This window comes from Phocoena sinus, chromosome 2, assembly GCF_008692025.1.
Source record: "Phocoena sinus isolate mPhoSin1 chromosome 2, mPhoSin1.pri, whole genome shotgun sequence".
NCBI classification, from domain to species: domain Eukaryota; kingdom Metazoa; phylum Chordata; class Mammalia; order Artiodactyla; family Phocoenidae; genus Phocoena; species Phocoena sinus.
The window spans coordinates 111,896,227-111,905,235 of NC_045764.1; positions in this window are offsets into that span (position 1 = coordinate 111,896,227).

Genomic DNA, 9,009 nt, shown 5'->3' on the forward strand with positions numbered 1-9,009 from the left:
ATATGCAATTTCCCTTTCATGTATTTTGTTTCATATCTGAAAGAGGTGATGGAGAGAGAAAATTCAAAGTATAAATATAAATTAAATTTTAATTTAATGAAATGAAAATGTGGGCTTTTTATCTGATTTTTCTTCACTTAGGTCTTTTTGCCCCTAAACGTAATAGTTTTAAGAGTAAATACTGAGGTCTCAATTTGTAAAAAATTTATCTCAAAATTTCTCATTATCTTCGAAAGATATTTTCTAAGATGGCAGAATTCCTGGATCATATTTGCTGAGTTTCACACTGGCAACACACCTAACTATACACATTTTCCCCCCACATGTTTATTGGAGTATAATCGCTTTACAATATTCTGTTAGTTTCTGCTGTACAACAAAGTGAATCAGCTATATGTATACATATATCCCCATATCCCCTCCATCTTGAGCCTCCCTCCCACCCTCCCTATCCCATCCCTCCAGGTCATCACAAAGCATCGAATTGATCTCCCTGTGCTATGCAGCAGCTTCCCACTAGCCATCCATTTTACATTTGGTGGTGTATATATGTCAATGCTATTCTCTCACTTCATCCCACTTTCCCCTTCCCCCACTGAGTCCTCAAGTCCGTTCTCTACGTCTGCATCTTTATTCCTATCCTGCCACTAGGTTCATCAGTTCCGCTCTTTCAGATTCTATATATATGCGTTAGCATACGGTATTTGTTTTTCTCTTTCTGACTTACTTGACTCTGTATGACAGACTCTAGGTCCATCCACCTCACTACAAATAAATCAATTTCATTCCTTTTTATGGTTGAGTAATATTCCATTGTATATATGTGCCATATCTTCTTTATCCATTCATCTGTCGATGGACACTTGGGTTGCTTCCATGTCCTAGCTATTGTAAATAGTGCTGCAATGAACATTGCGGTACATGACTCTTTTTGAATTATGGTTTTCTCTGGGTATATGCCCAGTAGTGGGATTGCTAGATCATATGGTAATTCTATTTTTCATTTTTTAAGGAACCTCCATACTGTTCTTCATAGTGGTTGTATCAATTTACATTCCCACCATATTGCAGGAGGGTTCCCTTTTCTACACACCTTCTCCAGCATTTATTGTTTCTAGATTTTTTGATTTTGGCCATTCTAACTGGTGGGAGGTGATACCTCACTGTGGTTTTGATTTGCATTTTTCTAATGATTAGTGATGTTGAGTATCCTTTCATGTATTTGTTGGCCATCTTGTATGTCTTCTTTGGAGAAATGTCTATTTAGGTCTTCCACGCATTTTTGTTTGTTTTTTTGATATTGAGCTGCATGAGTTGCTTGTATGTTTTGGAGATTAATCCTTTGTCAGTTGCTTCATTTGCAAATATTTTCTCCCATTCTGAGAGTTGTCTTTTCATCTTGTTTATGGTTTCCTTTACTGTGCCAAAGATTTTAAGTTTCATTAGGTCCCATTTGTTTATTGTTTTTATTTCCATTCCTCTAGGAGGTGGGTCAGAAAGGATTTGCTGTGACTTATGTCATAGAGTGTTCTGCCTGTGTTTTCCTCTAAGAGTTTTATAGTGTCTGGCCTTACATTTAGGTCTTTAATCCATTTTGAGTTTACTTCTGTGTATGGTGTTAGGGAGTGTTCTAATTTCATTCTTTTACATGTAGCTGTCCAGTTTTCCCAGCACCACTTATTGAAGAGGCTGTCTTTTCTCCATTGTATATTCTTGCCTCCTTTGTCAAAGATAAGGTGACCATATGTGCATGGGTTTATCTCTGGGCTTTCTATCCTGTTCCGTTGATCTATATTTCTGTTTTTGTGCCAGTACCATACTGTCTTGATTACTGTAGCTTTCTAGTATAGTCTGAAGTCAGGGAGTCTGATTCTTCCAGCTCCATTTTTCTTTCTCAAGATTGCTTTGGCTGTTCGGGGTCTTTTGTGTTTCCATACAAATTGTAAAATTTCTTGTTCTAGTTCTGTGAAAAATGCCATTGGTAGTTTGATAGGGATTGTATTGAACCTGTAGATTGCTTTGGGTAGTATAGTCATTTTCATAATATTGATTCTTCTAATCCAGGAGCATGGTATATCTCTCCATCTGTCATCTTTGATTTCTTTCATCAGTGTTTTATGGTTTTCTGAGTACAGGTCTTTTGTCTCCTTAAGTAGGTTTAATCCTTGGTATTTTATTCTTTTTGTTGTGATGGTAAATGGGATTGTTTCCTTAATTTCTCTTTCTGATCTTTTGTTGTTAGTGTATAGGAATGCAAGAGATTTCTGTGCAAAGGGATATTTGTATCCTGCAACCTTACCAAATACACTGATTAGTTCTAGTAGCTTTCTGGTGGCATCTTTAGGATTTTCTATGTATAGGACCATGTCATCTGCAAACAGTGACAGTTTTACTTCTTCTTTTCCAATTTGTTTTCCTTTTATTTATTTTTCTTCTCTGATTGCCGTGGCTACGTCTTCCAATACTATGTTGAATAATAGTGGCAAGGGTGGACCTCATTGTCTTGTTTCTGATTTTAGAAAATACTTTCAGTTTTTCACCACTGAGAATGATTGCTGTGGGTTTGTCATATATGACTTTTATTATGTTGAAGTAGGTTCCCTCTGTGCCCACTTTCTTAAGAGTTTTTATAATAAATGGGTGTTGAATTTTGTCAAAAGCTTTTGCTGCATCTATTGTGATGATCATATGGTTTCTATTCTTTAATTTGTTAATATAGTGTATCACATTGATTGTTTTGCATATATTGAAGAATCTTTACATCCCTGGGATAAATACCAGTTGATCATGGTGTATGATCTTTTAAATGTGTCGTTGGATTCTGCTTGCTAGTATTTTGTTGAGGATTTTTGCATCTATGTTTATCAGTGATATTGTTCTGTAATTTTCTTTCTTTGTGATATCCTTTAACTGGTTTTGGTATCAGGATGATGGTGACCTCATAGAATGAGTTTGGGAGTATTCCTCCCTCTGCAATTTTTTGGAAGAGTTTGAGGATGATAGATGTTAACTCTTCTCTAATTGTTTGACAGAATTCACCTGTGAAGCCTTCTGGTCCTGGACTTTTGTTTGTTGGAAGATTTTAAATTACAATTTCAATTTCATTACCTGTGATTCATCTGCTTATATTTTCTAATTCTTCCTGGTTCAATCTTAGAAAGTTGTACCTTTCCAAGAATTTGTCCATTTCCTCTGGGTTGTCAATTTTATTGGCATATAGTTGTTTGTAGTAGTCTCTTATGATCCTTTGTGTTTCTGCAGTGTCAGTTGTGATTTCTCCTTTTTCATTTCTAATTCTAGTGATTTGTGTCCTCTCCCTTTTTTTCTTGATGTGTCTGGCTAAGGGTTTATCGATTTTGTTTATCTTCTCATAGAACCAGCTTTTAGTTTCATTGATCTTTGCTACTGTTTTCTTTGTTTCTATTTCATTTATTACTGCTCTGATCTTTACGACTTCTTTCCTTCTACTAACTTTGGGGTTTTGTTCTTTTTCTAGTTGCTTTAGGTGCAAGGTTAGATTGTTTGAGATTTTTCTTGCTTCTTGATGTGAGTTTGAATTGCTATAAACTTCTCTCTTAGAACTGCTTTTGCTGCATCCCATATGTTTTGGATCATCTTGTTTTTGTTGTCATTTTTTTCTAGGTATTTTTAAAAATTTACTTCTTTGATTTCTTCAGTGACCTCTTGGTTATTTAGAAGCACAGTCTTTAGCCTCCATGTATTTGCTTTTTTTTTACAGTTTTTTTCCTGTGATTGATTTCTAATCTCATAGAGCTTTGGTTGGAAAAGATGCTTGAAAAGATTTCAATTTTCTTAAATTTTACAAGGCTTGATTTGAGACCCAAGATGTGATGTATTCTGAAGAATGTTCCATGTGCACTTGAGAAGAAAGTGTATTCTTCTGCTTTCGGGTGGAATATCCTAAAAATATCAATTAGGTCTATCTGGTCTATTGTGTCATTTAAAGATTGTGTTTATTTATTTTCTGTCTGGATGATCTGTCTGTTGGTATAAGTAGGGTGTTAAAGTCCCCCACTATTATTGTGTTACTGTCAATTTCTCCTTTATGGCTGTTAGCAGTTGCCTTATGTATTGAGGTGCTCCTATGTAGAGTGCACAAATATTTATAATTGTTATGTTTTCTTCTTGGATTGATCCATTGATCATTATGTAGAGTCCTTCCTTATCTTTTGTAACAGTCTTTACTCTGAAGTCTATTTTATCTGATATGAGTATTGCTACTCCAGCTTTCTTGTGATTCCATTTGCATGGAATATCTTTTTCCATCCCCTCACTTTAAGTTTGTATGTGTCCCTAGGTCTGAAGGGGGCTTCCTGTAGACAGCGTATATAAGGGTCTTGTTTTTGTATCCATTCAGCCAGTCTGTGTCTTTTGGTTGGAGGATTTAATCCATTCACATTCAAGGTGATTATTGATATGTATGTTCCTATTACCATTTTCGTAATTGTTTTGGGTTTGTTTTTCTGGGTCTTTTTCTTCTCTTGTGTTTCATGCTTAGAGAAGTTCCTTTAGCACTTGTTGTAAAGCTGGTTTGGTGGTACTGAATTCTCTTAGCTTTTGTTTGTCTGTAAAACTTTTGATTTCTCTGTGGAATCTAAATGAGATCCTTTCTGGGTAATCTTGGTTGTAGGTTTTTCCCTTTCATCACTTTAAGTATATCATGCCACTCCCTTCTGGCTTGTAGAGTTTCTGCTGAGAAATCAGCTGATAACTTTATGGGGATTCCCTTGTATGTTATTTTTGCTTTTCCCTTGCTGCTTTTAATATTTTTTTCTTTGAATTTATTTTTTGTTCATTTGATTAATATGTGTCTTGGTGTCTTTCTCCGAGGGTTTAGCCTGTATGGGACTCTGCAGTTCCTAGACTTAAGTGGCTCTTTCCTTTCCCATGTTAGGGAAGTTTTCAACTATAATCTCTTCAAATATTTTCTCAGACACTTTCTTTTTCTCTTCTTCTTCTGGTAGCCCTATAATTCGAATGTTGGTACATTTAATGTTGTCCCAGAGGTCTCTGAGACTGTCCTCAAATCTTTTCATTCTTTTCTCTTTATCCTGCTCCATGACAGTTATTTCCACCATTTTATCTTCCAGCTAACTTATCTGTTCTTCTGCCTCAGTTATTCTGCTATTGATTCCTTCTAGAGTATTTTTAATTTCAGTTATTTTTTTGTTCATCACTGTTTGTTTGCTCTTTAGTTCTTCTAGTCCTTGTTAAATGTTTCTTGTATTTTCTCCATTCTGTTTCTGAGGTTTTGGATCATCTTTACTATCATTACTCTGAATTCTTTTGCAGTAGGTTGCCTATTTCATCTTCATTTATTTGGTCTTGTAGGTTTTTACCTTGCTCCTTCGTCTGTAACATATTATTTTGTCATTTCATTATTTTTTGATGGGTGAGGCTGTATTCCTGTCTTACTTGTTGTTTGGCCTGAGGCATCCAGCACTGGAATTTGCAGGCAATTAGGTAGAGCCAGGTCTTGGTGCCAAGATGAGGACCTCCGAGAGGCCTCACTCTGATTAATATTCCCTGAGGTTCTCTGTTAGCCCAGTGGTTTGAACTTAGTGCTCCCACCACAGGAGCTCAGGCCTGACCCCCAGCCTGGGAACCAAGATCCCACAAGCTGTGTGATGTGGCAAAAGAAAAGAAAAAATGTAGCAGTACAATAACAAAACATAAAAAATAAAATTAGAAAGATAAATAATATATTAGAAAAAATATATATAATTGAAACAACTGAAACAAGGTAAAACAAAACCACAACAGAAAAAAGAAAGAAGAAAAACAAAAAGAGAACAAGCCAAAAGGAGCAGAACAATAACAAAGTATAAAATAAAATTAGAAAAATAAAAGATTTATTAGAAAAAATAAAAATATAAATGAATCAACAACAACAAGGTAAAACAGAACCCCAACCTAAAAGAAGAAAAAAAAAAAAGGCCAGAAAAGCCTTAGCTATGGGGGTGGAGCTTAGACAGGGGTGGAACTTAGGTTTAGGGTGGGGTGGGGTCTATGTGAGGTTATGTTCAAGTGTGGGGCGGGGCCTAGGCTTAGGATCTGCATGGAAGGGGAGAGGCAGCATGTCCAGAGGGGGACCTCCAGAGTGTGGAGTTTAGAGTTTAAAGGTAAGGCCCTGGATGAGGGTGTGTGGGTGGGGTTTAGGCCCCACGTGGTTGGAGGGCTTCTCCCAGTGCCGCATGTAGAGGTGGGGCCCTGGGTGAGGGTGTAGGGGTGGGGTTTGTGTTCTGCACAGCAGGAGGGAGGCTCTAAGGGCAGAGGATTAGGCTGGGGATCCCAACAGACTCCATGGTGCCCAAGAGGGCAGGGAAAGTGCTGACCATGCTCCCTTCCATTCCTCTGCGCCCCCCCCCACCCAGGGTCTCCCCCATCACTGCTGGACCCCTAACCATGGGTCCCGCTGGGTGTAGGAACTCCTCCCCTCCCCCAGCTGCCCCTCAGGGGTGCCAGTCCTGTAGGTCCAGCCTTTACTTTTGCTCCCCCTTCCCTCCCTCCCATTCCATCAGAATCCATGCAGCTGGAGGGGGCCTCAGTGGTAGAGGATGAGGCATAGGATCTCAGCAGGCTCCCTATGGCCCAAGTAGGCAGGGGAAATGGTGGCCATGCTCACCTTTGATCCTATGCCCTCCCAGTGGTCCCCCCTTTCCCCCTACATGGCATGGGACCCCTTCCCCTCCCCCAGCCACCCCTCAGGGATGCCAGTCCTGTAGGTCCAGCCTTTACTTTTGCTCCCCCTTCCAGCCCTCCCATTCCATCAGGACCCACGCAACTGGAGGGGGCCTCAGTGGTAGAGGATCAGGCACAGGATCTCAGCAGGCTCCCTGTGGCCCAAGTAGGCAGGGGAAATGCTGGCCATGCTCCCTTTTGATCCTCTGCCCTCCCAGAAGTCCCCCCTTTCCCCTTGCATGGCGTGGGACCCCTTCCCCTCCCCCAGCCACCCATCAGGGGTGCCAGTCCTGTCCCACCTCCACTTCTCCTCCCCACTCACTCCCCCACACGTCCTACCCAGTCGCTGGGGGTTCCTCCCATCCCCTTAGGTGCCCATGGTCCCCCACCCGTGCCTGGTAGGTGCCCTAGTTGTGCAGAGACACGAATTCGACATCTCCTAGTCTGCCATCTTGACTACACCCCTATCCACATTTAAAATAACAACAAATGACAACTTTTAAAGTTTTATTAGGAAATAAGTTCAGATTTACAAATTATTACAAAAATAAAAATAGTGTAATAGTGTACCTATTGTTAATATAGGTACACTACATTGTTAATAGTGTACTTATTGTTAATATCTCAGCCCATTTGCTTTATCTTTCTACCTACCCAACCATATGGCTTTTTTTCTGAGCCATTTGAAAATAAATTATATACATCATGGCCTTTCATCCCTAAATATTTTATTATATATTTCTTTATAAGGGTATAGGTGTGTTCTCTTAAATAACCATAGTGCAGTTGTCAACCTGATAAATTTACATTGATATATTTATGGATATAAATGTAAAATATATGAAGTCTATTTATTTGATCTACCTTTCACATTCCAATTTTGTAAATTTCCTTAATAATACCCCTTATTGCACTTTTCCCCTCTTCAGTACACAATTTAAGTCTTGAATTTAGTTGTCATGTCTCTTTAATCTCCTTCAATCTGGAAACATTTCCCCAGCCTTTCTTTGTCTTTTTATGACATTGGAGATTTTGAAGAATTAATTCCCCCTTTTTAAAATAGATTATTCTGGGACCTCTCTGGCAGTCCAGTGGTTAAGACTTCACCTTCTAATGCAGGGGGTGCAGGTTTGATCCCTGGTCAGGGAGTTAGGATCCCACATACCTCGTGGCCAAAAAACCAAAACATAAAGCAGAAGCAATGTTGTAACAAATTCAATAAAGACTTTAAAAAAAATGGTCCACATCAAAAAACTCTTTAAAAAAATATAATATAAAATAGATTATTCCTCATTTTGTGTTTGATCTTTCCTTGTGATTGGATTAAAGTTATGCATTCTCAACAACAATATTGCATAGGTGATTTTCTGTCCTTCTCAGGATATCATATGTAGAAACACACAGTGTTCATCTGCCCCCCCATTAGTGATGTTAATTTTGGTCATTTTATGGAGAAACACTTTAAAACCATGCAAATATCCTGCACCTCCTCAAAAATTTCCCTTTATTTAGCATCCATTGATAATTCTTGTCTGGTCCAATACTTACCAAGATGGTTGCAAAATTGTGATTTTCCAACTCTACCACTCTCTTCACACTTACCAGGTGGCCCTTGGTATTTCACCACAATAAGATCTCTCCTTTCTCCCCTACTTATCTATTTATCATAAGTATGAATTCATGACTTTCTTTTTTCCCAATTATTTATAATTCATTACTATACTCCGATTATTTTGGTATAGAAATTGTCCCAGGTTTGGCTAGTGGGAGCCTCTTCAATCTAGCTCTTCAATTCTTATGACATCTTTTAAACAATCCCTTACTTTCTGGTATAACAAGGTGTTCCAGTATTACCTTGTACCTACCTGCCCAAATTCTTTATCAACCATTTCTCTGCAGAGCCTTGGTTCTTTTTAGTAGGGGTTGGCATTAGAGACCAAGATATAGAGTGGTAGGTGTGCTTAGGGCTACTGAGGTGTTCTTGCTTTTTTGACTCTTTGGCCAACAAAGATAGGAAATACACAAGTGTGTATATACATATATGTACACGTATATGTGCAAAGGCATATTCATATGTACAGATGTATACATGCACATACAAACAGGCATATGCATATACATAGACTTATTTTAGAAATCAGGAGTTTGTACCAGTTCCTCCAATTTCAATCCATCCCACAGATTCTTTCTTGACTTCTCCCATTCCATATTTGTATTTCCCTTCTTCCACCATGACAACCCTGGATACCCACAACATTAACACATTTACTCATTTGCTGAATAGTATAATACATTTTAAATGGTTTC